The following is a 20546-nucleotide window of genomic DNA, read 5'->3' on the forward strand; positions in this document are numbered from 1 at the left end:
CTCATCGATGAGTACATGTGTCTCATCGACGAAGCCACATGGCCAGCTATCTAGAAATATGCTGAGATCAATATTCTAGCGAGAAAATCTCTATCTCTCTCTCTCTCTCTCTCTCTCTCTCTCTCTCTCTCTCTCTCTCCCTTTCTCTCATTTTCTCTCTCTATATTCGGTCCTCTCTCATTCTCCCCTCTGATTTGGCTCCATTTTTCCCCGTTTCGAAGATCAGAAGTTACCACGATGATCCCGGGGAAATTCTCTACAACTTAGCCGGAACAAATTTCTGATTTGGGATTCTTGGGCACCATTCCAAAATCAGGGTAAGTGGGTTATTTTAGGGTTTATGTGGTTAACTGGGATATGTGAACCCAAGAAAGGTGTTAGATGGTAACATAATGGGGTTTGAGTTGATTAAACTGGGGTTAATACGATTTTAGGATTTGGAGTTCTTGACGTTGTAAGTGTGGTTTAAGGCTTTTAACAAGCTTCTTAGGAATCAGGTAAGGGAATAGATCAAGTCGGGCATTTTTAGAAATTTATTTATGGATTAATGTAGTTTTTGTGAATACTTGTAATGAATAGGTTTTATAGCATATTATAGTATAATATAGAGTAGAACTCACTCGTGTGGCATGAGTATAAGTTTAATGGAATAACAGTATGTCAGAATATGTTATTATTTCATAGAATAAGTATGCTTTTACAATAATTTTTAGAAAGAACATAAACAGTACATAATATAAGATATTTATAGTGTATTGTGATATGATAGCCGATGCAGATGCCATGTAATGATAGCCGGCATAGATGACGTGATATGATAAGTCGGCACATATGTCATGATCAGTTTTAATACGACCGTTTAGTTTGAAATTATAAAATGAAAGTTTTTATTTATAAATATGTAAAAGCCAAATTTTATTTCAAAAATATAAAAAATGTTATTTATGAACAGAAATTTATTATATGAAATGTATTATATAGTAACAGAACCTGGATGGTTACATATGTTATTAGCATGGTACTGCTTCTAGCTAGCCAGATCAGAGAGTAAGATGCCCATTTGGAGAGCAGGATACCCACTGTGTGCCGACCCGTTAAAGGTTTGACAGAGAGTAGGATGGGCGGACCAGATTGGTATATAGCTGACAGTGCAACCATACTATTCAGGAAGTGTGGGTCAGAGGCCGATTAACCCGAAGTGTAAACGATGAGTAGGATGGGTAGGCCAGAATGGTAGTCATGCGTAGTTTTGTCATGTTTGACTTAACCTGGTAAGCCAGCTAGCATTAAGTCAAGCCTACAGGCCGCACAACTTAAGTCATGCGGGGTTGATTCATGATTTGCAGTTATACATCAAGGGTAAGAATTCAATAATATAAAGATTTAACAAATGATTTAAATGATACGAAAATTCATTATGATATAGTAAGATTATGTTTAAAAGTGCAGATTTTCATGTGTTATCAGTTACAACTTAAAGATATATATTACAGTTATATTATTTGTAGTATATGTTTATAATATAATAAAACTGACATTGCCACACACTGATATTAATCTATTTCCCTTACTAAAAGGTGTCTCACCCCAGCATTACAAATATTTTCAAGAAATCTCGATAGATGAGTGGACCGAGCTCCGTGATAGAGGAGTTCGTTGGTATTACCTCAGTTACAGGGTAAGTACCAGGGGGTTGGTGGTAGGATGAATTTTTTTTTTGGGATATATATGTATATGTAGAAACAGTGAAACTCTGGTATTGTATATAAGTTAAGTATATTATAGTTTCCGCTGCTTAGATGACAAGCATGTATAGATAGATAAATTCTCGATGCCTATGGGTCGGGATTGACTTTGACTACATTCTATGGTATTAGAGTATTAATATTATGTGGAAAAAGTAAATTCATAAATGTGGTAGAAAATTTGGGGTTGTTACAAGTTTGGTATCAGAGCCTAGGTTGCTCAGTTTTGTAGACTTTAGTGTACATTGGAAACAATACCAGAGTATAGGTATAGATTAGGAATTTAGTGAGTCAATGTTGGGGAATTAAGATGAGTATTTAGGATTTTATTCCATGATTGGGAAGTAAGATTTCCGTAGTGGTTTCTGTGTCTTTCCAGGGGTGACGATCTCAGGAAAACTATAGTAAACTATTGTTGGATTATGTTTCTCAATTGCTGGACTAAATCTTAAGTTGAGAATAATGATGCTAGGTTAATTGATAATATGAAATTTCAGTTAGATAAATATGTTAGTTATGTTATGCAGACAGGGTCCTCAGACTATGTTAATTTCTTTTTCAGGATGGACCTTGGAGGTAGCAGTGCTCATGCTAGTGGTGATAACGGTGCAGGCCCCTCTAGTGTGCGTGGCAATGATTTAGACACAATTCTGCGTAGTTTAGCTCAGCAAGTTATGACTGAGATTGCATGAAGCTCTAAGGAGCAAGGAGGACCATTTGCATATCAGGGCTGCACTATAGAGAAGTTTGCCAAAATGAATCCTCTAGAATTTTCAGAAGGAGTGGATCCTGCAGTAGTCGAAAACTGGATACTGGAAATTGAGAAAACACTGTTGGTGCTGCACTACACCGATGAATGGAGGGTCCTATATGCTACATACAAGTTGACAAGTGCGGTCAAGAGATGGTGGACAGCCGTAAAATTGCTTAAGGAGCAGAGACCCATAGCAGCGGTCATGGCTTGGAATAGATTCAAGGAGATGTTCTTTGATCGTTATTATCCTCCCACTATTAGAGAAGCTAAATTAGCAGAATTTTTTAATCTAACACAGGGGCAGCTGACGGTTCAACAATATGCAGCAAAGTTTATCGAGCTATCACGCTTTGCTCCCTATACATTGTTCCAGATGAGATTAAGAAGACAAGAATGTTTGAGAGGGGTTTGAGGCATGACATCCATAGACAGGTGGCAGTTCTAAAAGTGCAGGATTTTTATGAATTAGTGGACATGGCCACAATGGCAGAGGAGAGCAGTCAAAGTGATGTAGGGACATCGAGTCAGAGAAGGAGGCCCACGCCTCCAGGATTTCAGATAGGGGAGATGATACAATAGAGCTTAGAGGAAGGAGACTGGGAGGTGGGAGATTCAAGGTGAGTAGGCATATCTAGTCTGTCCTACACGTGGAAAGTGATACTGGGGAGAATGTCGAGCAGGGAGAAATGTCTGCTACTGATGTGGTAGACCAGGTTGTTGACTCTACGAGTCCAATCCTGTTTTGATAATGACAAATCACTTGGTATTTGATCTGTGCATTGAGTTTGTGAACAAGAACCATATTAAGCATGCATGGAAAAATAACGAGTCATGGAAGTCACAAAGTAAAGCTAACATATCTTGGCGAGACCCATGTACGAGAATCAAGATGCAAGCAACAAAGTTCAAGAACATCTTGGGAATGGGTATTTAGAACTTATGTACTTACATTTTCATATGATTTAATTTGAGGCTCAACGTAACTTAGAATGATTTTAGGATTCATGCATTTCATGTATATCATTAGAGAACCTTCATGGACTTAGATAGGTTTTTTAAAATCATGGAAAATATGTTTTATAAAAGGCCCAAGAAAAAGAGCAAAGCATAATTTTAGGTTAGAAAAATAAAATTGAGAAAAGGGGACGTCAATAGCCTGAACTCACCCTCAGTAGTCTGAAGAATTTCTTCAGGAGCCTGAAGATTAAGTTTTGTAGCCAGAAGAATTAATGGGAAAACATAGCAAGTTGGTCGAGGCACGTTGGTCGCCTGACCTTGGAACCTCAAGCGCCTGAACCCAGTTCAGAAGCCTGAACTTCCCTCTTTAGGCGCCTGACCCTGCATTCCAACTTGATTTTTTCAAAGGCTTAAAGGACTTTGCTCACCTGGGCTTTCACCCACAGGCCCCTGAACCTGCGAGAAACTTAAAATTGTGATTCTTGTTAAATGAACTTGCAAGCTATTTCTTTAATCCAATGGTTGAGATTAATCCTAAGGGTAAGAAACTATATATACTACATATCTAAACCCTAGAACGAATCTAAGACACACAACAAGAGAAGAACACACCTTTTTGCAAAAATATAGAGAAACTTAAGCTCATTGTCTACACTTCATTCTACTTTAATCTTCTTTGGGCAAATCTACTCCAAAAATCAAAAGGCATTCATTCATTCAACTGTATTTCAATCTAGTATTAAGGTTTGATCATTCAAGTTATTATTCTCAAGAACTTCTCATCTCATTATGTGTTCTTGATTATCCTTAGAAAAGTTTGATCTTGTGTGCGTTCATACATATAAAAAAAAAAAAATTGTTTTTGAAAAGATCTTTACTTGAGAAAGTTGCTTAGCTATTAATTGATTGTTATTTATTCAAGAGTATATATATTTATATAAATAGTGCTCATAGAGCATATTATTGAAAAATCTATTTTTGATTAGGTATTAAAATGTTGATCTTGAAATTGCTTATATACATATTTTTTTTAAACAAGATCATTACTTGATCGTGGAGCAGTGTTTGACGTGTCAGCAGGTAAAGGCTGAGCACCAGAGACCAGCATGACAGTTGCAGCCACACCACATTCTTGAGTGGAAGTGGGATCATTTCTTTATGGATTTTGTTACTGGGTTATCGCCAGCGTTGCATGGGCATAATGTCATTTGGCTGATTGTAGACCGGCTGATGAAGACTGCTCATTTTCTTCCTATTAAAGTCAACTATTCCATGAGCAGGCTGGCCGAGTTATATATTTAGGAGATAGTTCAACTCCATGGAGTGTCGGTATCTATATTCTCATACCAAAACCCATGATTCACATCCAGATTTTAGAGAAGTTTGTAGGAGGTTTTGGGGTCTCAGTTATCATTCAGTACAACGTTTCATCCTTAAACTAATGGGAAAATGGAAAGGACGATTCAGATACTAGAAGATATGCTTTGAGCATGTGTACTAAACTTCAGGGGTAGTTGGAACCAGTTTATACTGCTGGCTGAATTCACGTATAATAACAGCTACCAGGCCAACATTGGAATAACACCTTACAAGGCATTATATGGTAAAAGATGTAGTTCTCTGCTATACTGGGATGAAGTGGGTGAAATACGAGTTTTGGGGCCAAAGTTAGTGCAGCAGACATATGATAAAGTTTGACTTATTAAAGACAGAATTAGTGCAGCCCAGAGTCGGCAAAAAAGTTATGTAGATACTCGTCGAAAATTAGAATTTGATATAAGAGACCATGTGTTCTTGAAAGTAGCACCGGTGAGAGGCGTTATGAGGTTTGGGAGGAAGGGTAATTTGAACCCAAGGTACATTGGCCCATTTGAAATACTTGAGAGAGTGGGTCCAGCTGCCTACAGATTAATTAGCTTTACCACTAACATTATCCAGGATTCATGACGTATTCCATGTATCTATGCTGAGGAAAACGTCTCAGAAATCTCCCACGTGATCAGTTGTGAGGAGTTGAAACTTAAAGATACTTTAACATATGAAAAAATACCAGTACAGATTCTGGATAGAAAGGAACAGGAGTTGCATATCAAAAAAATTCCACTAGTGAAGGTATTATAGAGGAATTATGTAGTGGAAAAGCTTCGTGGGAGCTAGAGGAGGAGATATGACAAAAGTGCCCACATTTTTTCAGTGGGGATCAGCATTACTCAATAAAGGTTAAGTAATAGCTCAGGTAAGGGTAAGTATTGTTTCGATTTTATTTTATGCAGTGCAGGTAATATATGTATAAATTGTGTTTTGGATTATAGGATATAGTGGGTTTTGGGAGAATTTTGGTTAGTTATTGTAATCTCCTAGAACCGCATGTGTAACCACGGTATTCCTATGCCATAAGTGAGGGTTATTAATAAAATTTTAACATTTATCTTTATGGATTGGTGCAAGAGATGAATAGAAAATTTCGAGGACGAAATTTTTTTAAGGAGGGGAGGATGTAGAGACCTGGAAAATAAATAACAATAAAATAATAAAGGAAAAGGGGAGAATAAATGAAAATAAAAGAAGGAAAAGATTAAGGAGCATAAGTAGGAATTCATTGACGAACCCAGGGTTCTCATCAACGAATGTCCTTCAATATCTCGTCGACGAAGTACACGTGTGTTGTTGATGAGAAGATACTGTGAGCAAGAAAATCAAGCCATTAAGGGTTTGCCGACGAACTCATTATCTTTGTTGAAGGACACCCTTCTTCGATTCATCGACGAGTACACGTGTCTCGTCAACGAAGCCACGTGGCCAGCCATCTATAAAAACATTGAGATTAGAATTCCAATGAGAAAATCACTCACTCTTTCTCTCTCTCTCTCTCTCTCTCTCTCTCTCTCTCTCTCTCTCTCTCACACTTATTTTCTCTCTCCGTATTCGGTCCTCCCTCATTCTCTCCTCCGATTTAGCTCTGTTTTTCCCCGTTTCGACGATCGGAAGTTACCATGATGATCCTGGGGAAATTCTCTACAACTTAGCCAGACAAGATTGCTGATTTGGGATTCTTGGACACCATCCTAAAATAAGGGTAAGTAAGTTATTTTAGAGTTTATATGGATAACTAGGATATGTGAACCCAGGAAGGGTGTTAGATGGTAATATACTAGGGTTTGAGTTGATTAAACTGGGGTTAATACGATTTCAAGATTTGGAGTTCTAGACACTGTAAGCGTGGTTTAATGCTTTTAACAGGTTTCTAAAGAATCAGGTAAGGGAATAGATTAAGTCAAATATTTTCAGAAATTTATTTATGGATTAATGTAGTTTTTGGGAATACTATTATTGAATAAATTTTATAGCATATTATAGTATAATACAAAGTAGAACTCACTCATGTGGCATGAGTATAAGTTTAATGGAATAACAGTATGTTAGAATATGTTATTATTTCATAGAATAAGTATAATTTTACAGTAATTTTTAGAAAGAACATAAACAGTACATGTTGACTCTATGAGCCCAATCTTGTTTTGATAATGACAAATCACTTGGTATTTGATCCGTGTATTGAGTTTGTAAACAGGAATTATATTAAGCATGCACGGAAATATAACGAGTTATGGAAGCATCCAAGTAAAGCTTACAAATCTTGGAAAGCATCATGGAACTCAAAGAGTATTAGAATCAAGATACAAGCGGCGAGGTTTAAGAATATCTTGGGAATGGATATTTAGAACTTATGTACTTACATTTCCATATGATTTAATTTGAGGCTCAAAACTTAGAATGATTTTTAGGATTCATGCATTTCATGTACATCATTAGGAAACTCTCATGGACTTAGAAATTTTTTCAAAATCATGAAAAATATTTTTTTTCTTTAAGGACCCACGAAAAGGAGCAAAGCAGATTTTTAAATTAGAAAAGAAAATTTGAGAAAAAGTGGACTTCGATAGCTTGAACTCAACCTCAGGCGCCTAAAGATTTTCTTCGGTTGCTTGAAGATTAAGTTCGATAGCCTGAAGAATTAAATGGGAAAGATAGAACCTGGCCGAGGCTATTTAGTCGCATGACCCTGAAACCTCAGGCACCTGAAGTCACTTCAGGAGCCTGAAGTCACCACTTCGGTCGCCTAACCCTGTGTTCCAACGTGATTTTTCAAGGCTTAAGGAACTTCAGTAGCCTGGACTTTTACCCTCAGGCGCATGAAGTCGCGGGAATGTTAAAAATGTGTTTTTATTAAAAGAACTCGCGAGCTATCTTATTGATCCAATGGCTGAGATCAATCCTAAGGGTTATGCACTATATATACTGATTATCTAAACCCTAGAAAGAAGGGAAGACACACAACAAGAAAATAACACATCTCATTGCAAGATTTGAGAAAACCCCAAAGTATCATTTGAACATGACAAGTGCATAGTTGAACACAAAACTGATAATAAGACAATGTTCATTGCTAAGCGTCATGAAAACGTATATACCACAAGCTTTGATAACTTAACTTCACAAAGGTTGACATGTTTATTTGCTATGAATGAAATAAGTTGGATTTGGCATAGGAGACTAGGACACGCAAACATGGATTTAATCTCAAAACTAGTTAAGAAAGAATTAGTTAAGGGATTGCCTAAGACTAAATTTGTGAAAGATAAAATTTGTGATGCATGCCAACTAGGAAAACAAGCAAGAACAAGCTTTAAGAAGAAGAAAGAGATCTCCACTACTAGGCCACTTCAAATGCTACACTTAGACTTATTTGGACCAAACCCAATTCAGAGTTTAGGAGGAAAATCATACGCATTTATCATAGTTGATGATTTTTAATGATACACATGGGTACTATTCTTAGGTCATAAAGATGAAGCATGTGAAAAATTTGTAAACCTATGCAAGAAAGTACAAAATGAAAAGGGATACTCAATTACCAAAATCCAAAGTGATAGGGGTAGAGAGTTTAAAAATCAAGGCATGGAAGACTATTGTAACTCATTAGGAATTGCCCATAATTTTTCAACTCCTAGAACACCACAACAGAATGGTGTAGTTGAAAGAAAGAATAGATATGTACAAGAAATGGCCAGAACTATGCTTAACGAACATAAATTACATAAATACTTCTAGGCTGAGGCAATGAATACCGCCTGCTATGTACTAAATAGATTCCTAATTAGACCATCACTTAATAAGACTCCTTACGAATTATGGAATGACCATAGATCAAACATATCATACTTTCATGTTTTTGGCTGTAAGTGTTTTGTGCTTAGAGACAATGAGCATTTAGGAAAATTCGATGTAAAATCTGATGAAGGTATCTTCCTAGGGTATGCCTTAGATAGTAAAGCCTATAAAGTATATAATAAACGAACATTGACGGTCATAGAATCTATTCATGTAGTGTTCGATGAGACAAATCCCTTCTCCAAAAGAATTGATGAAGATGAACCTGAATTAAACAAGGAACTAAAAGAACTATCAATTGAGAATGATTCAGAAAAGAAAAATGAACTTAATGAACCATCCATTGAAATTGATCAAACTAAAAATGAGGCTAATGAACCACCTAGAGAATGGAAATACATAAAGAATCATCTCATAAATCAAATAATAGGTGAACCATTACGTGGAGTATCCACTCGCTCCTCTCTTAGGAACATGATGAGTCATTGTGCATTTTTATCTCAAGAAGAACCTAAGAACGTGAGTGAAGCTATAGAGGATGAATCTTGGGTGCTGTCCATGCAAGAAGAATTAAATCAATTTGAAAGAAACAAAGTATGGACTTTAGTTCCCAAACCAGAGGATAAGTCAATCATAGGGACCAAATGGATATATAAGAATAAGAAAGATGAATATGGAGTAGTTGTGAGAAATAAGGCTAGATTAGTAGCTTAGGGATATAGTCAAGAAGAAGGTATAGATTTTGAAGAAACATTTACCCCTATAGCTAGGGTGGAAGCCATACGAATGCTATTAGCATATGTAGATTTTAAGGATTTCAAGCTATATCAAATGGACGTCAAAAGCGCATTTTTAAATGGCTACATAAATGAAGAAGTGTATGTAGAATAACCCCCAGGCTTTGAAAACCATAAGAATCTAGATCATCGTGTATAAACTGACAAAAGCCTTGTACGGTTTAAGGCAAGCTCCTAGAGCTTGGTATGAAAGGCTAAGCGGTTTTCTATTAGAAAATGGATTTATAAGAGGAAAGATAGATACAACCCTGTTCATAAAGGCTAAGAAAGATGATATTCTCCTAGTGCAAGTATATGTAGATGACATCATATTTGGCACTACAGATAAAGAATTGTGTAATGAATTTGCCAATACCATGCAAAATGAATTTGAGATGAGAATGATGGGTGAATTAAATTTTTTCCTAGGATTTCAGATCAAACAAGCAAATCATGGAATATTCATAAATCCGTCAAAGTATATAAGAGACTTACTCAAAAAGTTTAATATGGAAGATGGAAAAATACTAGGTATACCTATGAGCACTTCATTGAAATTGGATAAAGATGAACAAGGTATACTAGTAGATGTCAAGCTATATCATGGAATGATAGGTAGTTTGTTATACCTCACTGCCAGTAGACTAGATATAATGTTTAGCGTATGTTTGTGCACAAGATTTCAGTCTGCTCCAAAAGAGTCTCATTTGCTAGCTGTTAAACGGATGCTTAGATATTTGATAGGAACCGTAGACATTGGGTTATGGTATCCTAAGTACACATCCTTTGAGATTCTTAGTTATTCAGATGTTGATTATGTGGGTAGCAAAGTAAATAGGAAAAGAACTAGTGGTAATTGTCATTTCTTATGAAACTCCTTGGTCTCTTGGTTTTCCAAGAAACAAAATTTAGTTGCTCTTTCCACAGCTGAGGCTGAATACATAGCGGCAGGTAGTTGTTGTGCTCAAACGCTTTACATGAAGCAACAATTGAAAGATTTTGGATTAAGCTATGACACAATCCCTATAAGATGCGATAAAACGAGTGCAATAAATATTTCAAAGAATCCCATATTACATTCACGAACTAAGCACATAGAAATACAACATCACTTTCTTCATGATCATGTACAAAAAGGGGATGTAAGACTAGAATTTGTATGCACGAATGAACAATGGGCAGATATATTCTCGAAACCACTTGCAGAGGATAGGTTTATCCAAATTAGACATAAATTAGGTCTCATGCATAGTCGAGAGGTTGATTAGAATCATGTTAGATGATATAATTTAGCGGGAGCAACATCACTTAATAATCATTATTTGGTATTTGCATTACTCCATATTTGGTATCAACAATTGGACACATTTCAAAATCGTAAGATTTTTAAGGGGAGAAGAACATAAGGGTATGCTTATTTATGATTTAATTGTTTACGCCTTTTTTGTTGATGTCAAAAGGGGGAGAAAAATCGGGAGCAAAAATAATAACACACAAAAATTAGAAGCAAAGAAGAATGAGCAAAAACTATTATTGATGTTACGCAAAGGGTGAGATATACAAAAAGGGAAAAATCTAGCATTTTCATCATGAGCATATTTAATATCTCATTTGGATTCAAGCTCAATATTGTGTATATGAATATGAGCATATTGTCATATACTGATTGTTTGATGCATTAATTGAGAGGGAGCCTTATTAGGTGTAACCCATTATATATTTTTGCTCGTGCATTTGTCATCATAAAAAAGGGGGAGATTGTTGACTCTATGAGTCCAATCTTATTTTGATAATGACAAATCACTTGGTGTTTAATTTGTGCATTGAGTTTGTGCATTAGATAGAACCTGGCCGAGGCTCTTCGGTCGCCTGACCCTGAAATCTCAGGTGCCTGAAGTCACTTCAGGAGCCTGAAGTCACCACTTCGGTCGCCTGACCCTATGTTCCAGCGTGATTTTTCAAGGCTTAAGGAACTTCGGTCGCCTGGACATTTACCCTTAGGCACCTAAAGTCGCGGGAATGTTAAAAACGTGTTTTTTATTAAAAGAACTCATGAGCTATCTTATTGATCCAACGGCTGAGATCAATCCTAAGGGTTATACACTATATATACTGATTATCTAAACCCTAGAAAGAAGGGAAGACACACAACAAGAAAATAACACATCTCATTGCAAGATTTGAGAAAACCCCAAAGCTGATTGTCTGCACTTCAATCTTCTTCCATCTTCTTTGGGAAAATCTCTTCTAAAAATCAAAGGGCATTCTTTCATTCAACTGAACTTCAATCCAGTATTGATGTTTGATCTTTCAAGTTATTATTTTTCAAGAACCTCTCATCTCGTTACATGTTTTTCTTGATTATCATTAGAAAGAAGTTCTGATCTTAAGTGTGCATACATGTATAAAAGTTGATTTTTGAAAAGATCATTTCTTGAGAAAGTCTTGTTAGCTCGGTTGATTGATTTTTGATTCAAGAGTATATAAATATACATATATATTGTTCATAGGGTTTTTTTTTTTGAAAAACCTAGTTTGATTAAAAGATTGAACCTTGAAAGAAACTTTGTGATTTTTATTGAGTTTGTATTCAAGTCAAAGTTTTCGTTAAATAGCTCACATCAAACATACTTGTGCATCTTTACAAAGTGAATCAAGAACCCTAGTTGACTCCAAGGCATTTCAAATATCTCTTTACTTGGGAGTTTTTTATTAAATAAGAATTTGTGTGTTGAAGCATATCATACATCAAACGATTGTATCGTTTTTCATGCATTCATGAGCTTCAAGTTATATCATATGTTAATGTGCTAGGAAATTGAATTGTACTCACAAGCTTTCATTAGAAGCATTGTTTTGAGTGTTGTTTTTCAGATTTTATTGTATACACGGTTCAGTGTGAGAACCGGTGTGTGAGGAGAGAGCGATATCTCTTGTAAGCAGTGGAGTAGGAGGAAGTTGTGCCTTATGTAAGCAGCGGATTGTAAGGGAAGCTCCGTCCCACTTTAAGGAGCAGGTTTTTAGTGAATCCTTGAGTGGTTGCTCAAGGCGGGGACGTAGGCCAAGTCGGCTGAACCTCATAAAACTGCGTTTGTTCTCTCTCTTCCCTTCACTCTTTATTTTCAGCATTGCATTTTAATTGTGTATATTGCATGCATAGATTGAATAGCCGTACATATACATAATTGAGTAACAAGAAATTGTTGGTAAATTTATAAGAAGAGTTTAAGAGGTAACTAAGTGCCTTAGAATTTTTTAAATACCCAATTCACCCCCCCCTCTTGGGATTACACCTGATTCAACAGTACATAATCTAAGATATTTATAGTGTATTGTGATATGATAACCGGCGTAGATGTCGTGTAGTGATAGCCGACGATGATGCCATGATATGATAAGTCGGCGCAAATGTCGTGATCAATTTTAATATGATAGTTTATTTAGAAATTATAAAATGACAGCTTTTATTCAGAAATATGTCAAAGCCAAATTTTATTTCAAAAATATGAAAAATGTTATTTATGAATAGAAGTATATTATGTGAAATGTATTATATAGTAACAGAACCTGGATGGTTACATATATTATTAGCACGGTACCACTGCTAGCTAGCCAGATTGGAGAGTAGGATGCCCATTTGGAGAACAGGATACCCATTGTGTGCCGACCCATTAGAGGTTTGATGGAGAGTAGGATGAGCGGACCAGATTGGTGTATAGCCGAGAGTGCAACCACACTATTCAAGAAGTGTGGGTCAAAGGCCGATTAGCCCCGATGTTTAGACGGTGAGTAAGATACCCTCTGTGTACTGACCCGTTAGATGTTTGATGGAGAGTAGGATAGGAGGGCTAGGATGGGTGGGCAATTATGTGTGGTTATGTCATGTTTGACTTAACCTGGTAGGCCAGCCAGCGTTAAGTCCAGCCTACGGGCTGCACAAACTGAGTTATGCGGGGTTAATTCATGATTTGTAGTTATCCATCCAGGGCAAGAATTCAATAATATATAGATTTAATAGATGATTTAAATGATACGAAAAATCATTATAATATAGTAAGATTATGTTTAAAAGTACGAATTTTTATGTGCTATCAGTTACAACTTAAAGATATATACTACAGTTATATAATTTGCAGTATATGTTTATAATATGATAAAACTCACATTGTCACACACTGATATTAGTCTATTTCCCTTACTGAGAGGTGTCTTACCCCAGTATTACAAATATTTTTGAGAAATCTCGATAGACGAGTGGAGCGAGCTCCGTGATGCAGGAATTCGTTGGTATTACCTTAGTTACAGGGTAAGTACCAAGGGGTCGGTGGTAGGATGATTTTTTTTTTGGGATATATATGTATATGTCGAAACAGTGAAACTCTAGTATTGTATATAAGTTAAGTATATTATAGTTTCCGCTACTTAGAATGACATGTATGTATAAACAGGTAAATTCTCCATACCTATGGGTCTGGGTTGACTTTGACTACGTTCTATGGTATCAGAGTATTAATAGTACGTGGGAAATAAATAAATAAATATAGCAGAAAATTTGGGGTCATTATAGTGTAGACCAGTGTAGGAAAGGCAATCTGACTCACAAACTGAAGATGTTGTTTTCTGATTTAACACTAGTGGGCCGACCATGGTTAAGTCCAGCCTTCGGGCCGCACAACCCGTCATAGGGGGAAGCATGACAGTGATTATTCATCTCGTAGTGAGTTCTAAATGCATAATTTTTTAATTTAACTAGTGAATAATATAATAACAGAACATATGAATGCAGACATGAATACATAGTAGCATGAAAATAGAGTATTGTGAAATGTGAATGTGAAATGTGGATGATATGAAATGAGGAAGTGTTAAATTAGAGTAGCACAAAATCAAAGTAATGTGAAATGTGAAAGTGAACTATGTGATGTGAAATACTGACAACGTGAAAAAATGAGTATTACAGAGATAACAGATACAGAGTAAAGTTAATATGTATTTTACATTGTAGTATTATATGTATTTAGGATAAAATATACTCTCTGTATGAGGGCGTACTGAGAAAGGCGGGTGTCCTGATTAGTATCTAATGCAGTCATATTGTGCTGCATAACGTGTCAGAGCAGAGGGAAGCTTCCCTATTCTTGGGAACTGCTGCCTATAAACTTTTGTGTGAATGTGTGTATATACGAGATAAACTATCCACCTGAGACCTGATATGCTTCAGTTGTAGCTATAGGTTGCATAAGGTATCAAAGAAGAGGGGTGCTACTTGTATGGGTGGGTAATCACCCCAATCCTTGGGAACCCTCGTTGGTAAAATATTCTGCATGTGCGTGAGTAGGGACAGAGAATGGTTTCATAACTCTATGGATACTGGATGTTGGGAAATACTATGTTGGGATGTTTATATAGTACTCTAGTATATTATTAAGGATGTTTATTTATTTTTCCGTTGCATGATTAAGGTTATGATATCAAACACAGGTGATTAGATCACATCACACCCGGGGCCCCACTTAGCGGGTTCAAGGCGTGACAGTTGATAAATTTTATAAATGATGATTATAATGTGAAATCCAGTGGAAGAAAGGCTTAAAAAGGATTAGATGTTACTACCCATATCAACAAGGTGTACCTTTCTTTTCAAAAGTTTTCCCATAAGAAATCCATAGTTAAGCATGCTTGGCTTGGAATAATCTTGGGATGGGTGACCTTCTAGGAAGTTTTCTTGGGAAGTGTGTGAGTGACGATAAAACACACTTAAAAGGAGACGTGTTGGTCTGTGGGGCTAGTCATTAATCCGATAAGGCCCACACCCTATTGTTTGGTCTAGGTGAAGGAGGAGAGACGTAGTGCTCCCTAACAGACCTAGATTGGGGCGTTACAAAATGGTAACAAAGCAATTACCTAGGTGGAAGTGTGATCAAATTCACATCGCATGAGTTTGGAAATGTGGGTTTGCAACGAGGACGTTGCGTTCTGTAAGTGGGGGAGAATGTGAAATCTCATAGAAAAAAGGCTTAAAAACGATTAGATGTTACTACCCATATCAACAAGGTGCACCTTTCTTTTCGGGAGCCTTCCCATAAGAACTCCATGGTTAAGCGTGCTTGACTTGGAGTAATTTAAGGTTGAGTGACCTTTTGGGATGTTTTCTCGAGAAGTGTGTGAGTAAGGACAAAACACACTGAAAAGGACACGTGTTTGTCTGTGGGGCTAGTCATTAGTTCAATAAGGCCCACCCCCTATTGTCTAGTCCAAGTGGAGGAGGAGAGACGCAATACGCACTAGCAGACCTAGGTAGTGGCATTACATGATGAGAGAGGTTGAATGGAAATATCCATTAGTTAATGATGAGAGAGGTTGAATGGACATATCCATTAGTTCATGATTATACATATATTTATTATTATTTTTAAAAGCTTTTTATAATTGTATTCATCCTTGTTGCTGTCATTTTTTTTATTATTGAAAAAAAACCCGCAATGCACAAAAGGGGACAAATATAAATATGGAAAATTTAGGTAGAATATTAGTTATGATTCCTACAAACCATCACTAAATAATCTATTATTAATGATGGTTGATTAAATCCATCACTAAAAATTTTTTTTATTAAAAAATTATATAAACAAATTTTTAACTATTAGTGACGGTTTGTTAAAGTATTAGTGACGATTTTAAAACTGTCATTAATACTCTAAAATGTTCAAAAAACTTACCCGCGCGGAATTCCCCCATTTTTTCCCCCATTCTTTCCTTTCTTTTTCCCTCCTCCTCCCTACGCACTAACACTCCTCCCACCCCCACTCCCAGCCGCAGATGCGATCCTTTCCTCCTTCCTCCTCCCAGCGCACATCTCTCCGGCCACCTTTCGCCGTTCTTTCCTCCTCCCATCACCGTTGTCGTCGCTTACACGTCCTACTCCGGCCGCCACCGCTGCTAAGCTTCCCTTCCTAGGTTCATATTGTTTCTTCTTCTTCTTCTTCTTCTTCTTCTACAAATGATTGTACATGTGTGTGTGTGTGTGTGTGTGTGTGTGTGTGTGTGAGTGTGTGCACGCACGTGCGTCTATGTGTTGACTTTGGTGTATTCCTATGAGGGGGGTGAATTGGGTATTTAAAATTTATTCCTAGGTATGTCAGAATCAGCAGCAGTAATACTCAACCTAGGTTTTGTTTATATACTCATAAACCCAAATGCGCAGATAAATGTAAGATGCAGAAATTAAATTATGTACGACATTCATAAAATAACATAGACATGTAGTAAATAAATTGCAAAAATGTAAAGTGCACACACGATATGTTATCGGAGTTCAACCAATACTGCCTATGTCCTCGCCTCTAACTCGCAAGTCCGAAGATTCCACTAATGCTCACTTAATGGGCGGAGCAGTACCAATTAGAACCAAGTCAATTAATGGGGCTGACCTCAACCTATAACCACACCTTACCAGGATGGTGCACCTAACTTTTCTAATTGGGTCAAAGCCAATCCGGGACTATTGACCAGGGCTAGTCTCCCTCTTTAGGCCCACGCCTAAAATACAACAAACAATATAATTTTTTAAGTACACAGAAATATGCTTCTTAACAAAGCAGACTATGTACTGATTCAGTACAATATAATCAATGCACACGAATAATGTAAGAACTATGAGCTCAATGGTGTATATGTGCAATCAACACTCAAAGTAATGATTATCTCAAATTTAAGTACAAGAGTATTTCTACAAGCTAATCTTTGAAACTATGTAAAGATAAATGTCAATCACAGTTTTAGGGTTTCATAGATTTGTACCAAGAGAAATTTAGAATATCTCAAAAATTATTTTCTCAATATATCGGCACAAACAGATATTCAAATATAAGCTTGTAAAAATATTTTTGCACAACCAAAAATACAATCCCAATGATTCTTGCAATAATAATGCAAAGACCCACTTAGCTATAATGTTTTCCCACACATAGATTTATTAAATAAAATCGGTGGAAAAACCTAACTAAACCCTCAATCCGAAAATCAAATATGCAATAAATCAATGAGGGTTTTTAGCACACTAGAACAATTAATAAACACTCTCAAGACTTTGATTTCTTAATAGAATGGTAGTATATGAGTGTATAGGATGTGTACGAAGAAATAGGGTTTAGGAAATTTCAAAGGAAATTTTTGGCTAATCAAATCCCTAATCTCTTTGAAATTTTTGCAAATGAAGGTATATATATAGCATTCAACAAAAATATAATCATTAGGACACAAAGGGTATTATTAAATTTGTTTAATGATTTTTAAAACCAATTTACCCATAATTGACCCGAGTTACCACGGTTAAAAAATTAAGCAACCCAAGAGTTTCGGTTGCCCAGACTCTAGGTTCGGTCGTCCGAACACTTACAATAGAAAAATACAATTTTGAAGTTCGGCTGTTCGGTGAGAACTTTAGGTGGTTGAACCAAGGCGATTTTCATTTTGTCCAAGCTTTAGTCGCCTGATCCTGAGTTTGGTTTACTGAACTCACATGTTCGGTTGCCCGAGGGTATTTTGAACGTAGAGTTCAGACACTCGAGTTTGTGGAAAAGGTGAGCGTAAGAGTTCGGTTGACTGAGGACGGTGAAGTCCTTTTTGGTTTGGTTGCCCAAAGTCAGGTCAACTATTTAACCTTTCATCGGTTCGAGCAACCGAGGTGTTTTGAACACCACAGTTTGATCACTCAAAACCTCACGAGATTAGCACTTTAAGTCCTGTTTATTTTAATTGATTCCCCTGATAGTATATGTTATTTTTGGGATTCTTTTACGTGTAAGTGCAAGGACCTAGGTTCACTCTAAGGTCTTTGAAAGTACGCCTAAAAGCCTGGTGTCGGTCGACCTTCTCTTGTTGGGCTTTTGTGGAGCCTAGTTATGTTTTGATTTGGATGACGACCCGACCTCTATTTAATTAGAGATTTCTATCCTAAGGCTTAGTCCATGGAGCGAAGGCTTGGGCCATGAGGCGCAACATATAAAAGGGTGCTTTCGGGTGATTAGGGTTTCTGTGGTTGTATCCGCGAGAGAGAATGAGAGCGAGAGAATTGTATCGCCACACTCTCTGTGATTTCTTCCTGATAATATTGAAATCCCTGCAACTCCATGGACGTAGGCAAAATTGCCGAACCACTTAAATATTGTCTTGTGCGTGTGATTGAATTTTTCTTTGGCGTTATTCTTTCTCTATTTGTTTCTCACAGGTTTCGGAATTTGTTAGTATATTCCTAACAACTGGTATCAGAGCCTAGGGTTAGGTTCGAGTGGGAGCAATGGCAGAGGAAGTAGGAAGGGCGTCTGGAATAGAAAAGTTTGACGGCACAGACTTTGGATTCTGGAGGATGCAGATCGAGGATTATCTCTATGGGAAGAAGTTACATCTACCGCTTCTAGGAGAAAAACCTGCTACTATGAAGGACGAGGAATGGACACTCCTTGACAGACAGGTACTGGGAGTTATAAGATTAACTCTGTCCAGGTCTGTTGTACACAACGTCGTGAAGGAGAAAACTACAGCAGATTTGATGAAGGCTCTATCTGGTATGTATGAAAAACCATCAGCAAATAACAAGGTACATCTGATGAAGAAATTATTTAATTTAAAGATGACAGAAAACGCATCTGTAGCACAACATCTGAATGAGTTCAATACTATCACAAATCAATTATCGTCGGTAGAAATTGATTTTGATGATGAGATTCGTGCACTGATCATTTTGGCTTCGTTGCCAAACAGTTGGGAGGCAATGAGGATGGCAGTAAGCAATTCTACTGGAAAGGAAAAACTGAAGTATAATGATATACGGGATTTAATTCTGGCTGAGGAGATTCGCAGAAGAGATGCAGGCGAAACCTCAGGATCCGGCTCTGCCCTAAATCTTGAGACTAGAGGCAGAGGTAATGACCAAAATTCAGATCGGGGTAGATCAAAATCCAGAAACTATAATCGAAACAGAAGTAAGTCCAGACCTGGCCAAAAGGGACAATGCTGGAACTGCGGGAAAACAGGTCACTTTAAGAGACAATGCAAAAGTCTTAAGAAGAAGAGTGAGGATGATTCCTCTAATGTTGTAACAGAAGAGGTACAGGAAAAACTACTTCTTGCAGTAGACAGTCCACTTGATGATTGGGTTTTGGACTCAGGAGCTTCATTTCATACTACTTCACACCATGAAATCATATAGAATTATGTAGCAGGAGATTTTGGAAAGGTATATTTGGCTGATGGTACAGCCTTGGATGTTGTGGGTATGGGGAACGTCTGGATGTCACTGCCAAATGGGTCTGTTTGGCTACTAGAGAAGGTACGACATATTCCTGACCTGAGAAGGAATTTGATTTCTGTCGGACAGCTTGATGATGAAGGGCATGCCATGTTATTTGCTGGTGGCACTTGGAAGGTTACAAAGGGAGCCAGAGTATTGGCTCGTGGAAAGAAATCTGGTACTTTATACATGACATCAAGTCCAAGAGATACAATTGCAGTTGCTGAAGCAAATACTGATACAAGCTTATGGCACCGTAGACTTGGTCACATGAGTGAGAAGGGGATGAAGATGCTGTTGTCAAGAGGGAAACTGCCGGAATTGAAGTCTGTTGATTTTGAATTGTGTGAAAGCTGCATCTTAGGAAAGCAGAAAAGGGTGAGTTTCTTGAAAAGTGGCAGAACACCGAAGGCTGAAAAATTGGAGTTAGTGCACACAGATTTATGGGGTCCTTCTCCTGTTGCATCCCTTGGGGGTTCAAGGTACTACGTTACTTTCATTGATGACTCAACCAGAAAGGTATGGGTTTATTTTCTCAGAAATAAATATGATGTATTTGAAACTTTTAAGAAGTGGAAGGCCATGGTTGAGACTGAGACAGGTTTGAAAGTAAAGTGTTTGAGGTCGGACAACGGAGGAGAGTACATAGATGGAGGGTTCAAAGAGTACTGTGCTGTACATGGAATCAAAATGGAAAAGACCATTCCTGGGACACCACAGCAGAATGGTGTGGCCGAGCGCATGAACAGAACTCTCAACGAGCGTGCAAGGAGTATGAGGCTACATGCTGGATTACCAAAAATTTTTTGGGCTGATGCTGTCAGTACTGCAGCTTATCTGATAAACCGAGG

This window comes from Malania oleifera, chromosome 4 (assembly GCF_029873635.1).
Source record: "Malania oleifera isolate guangnan ecotype guangnan chromosome 4, ASM2987363v1, whole genome shotgun sequence".
Taxonomy (NCBI): domain Eukaryota; kingdom Viridiplantae; phylum Streptophyta; class Magnoliopsida; order Santalales; family Ximeniaceae; genus Malania; species Malania oleifera.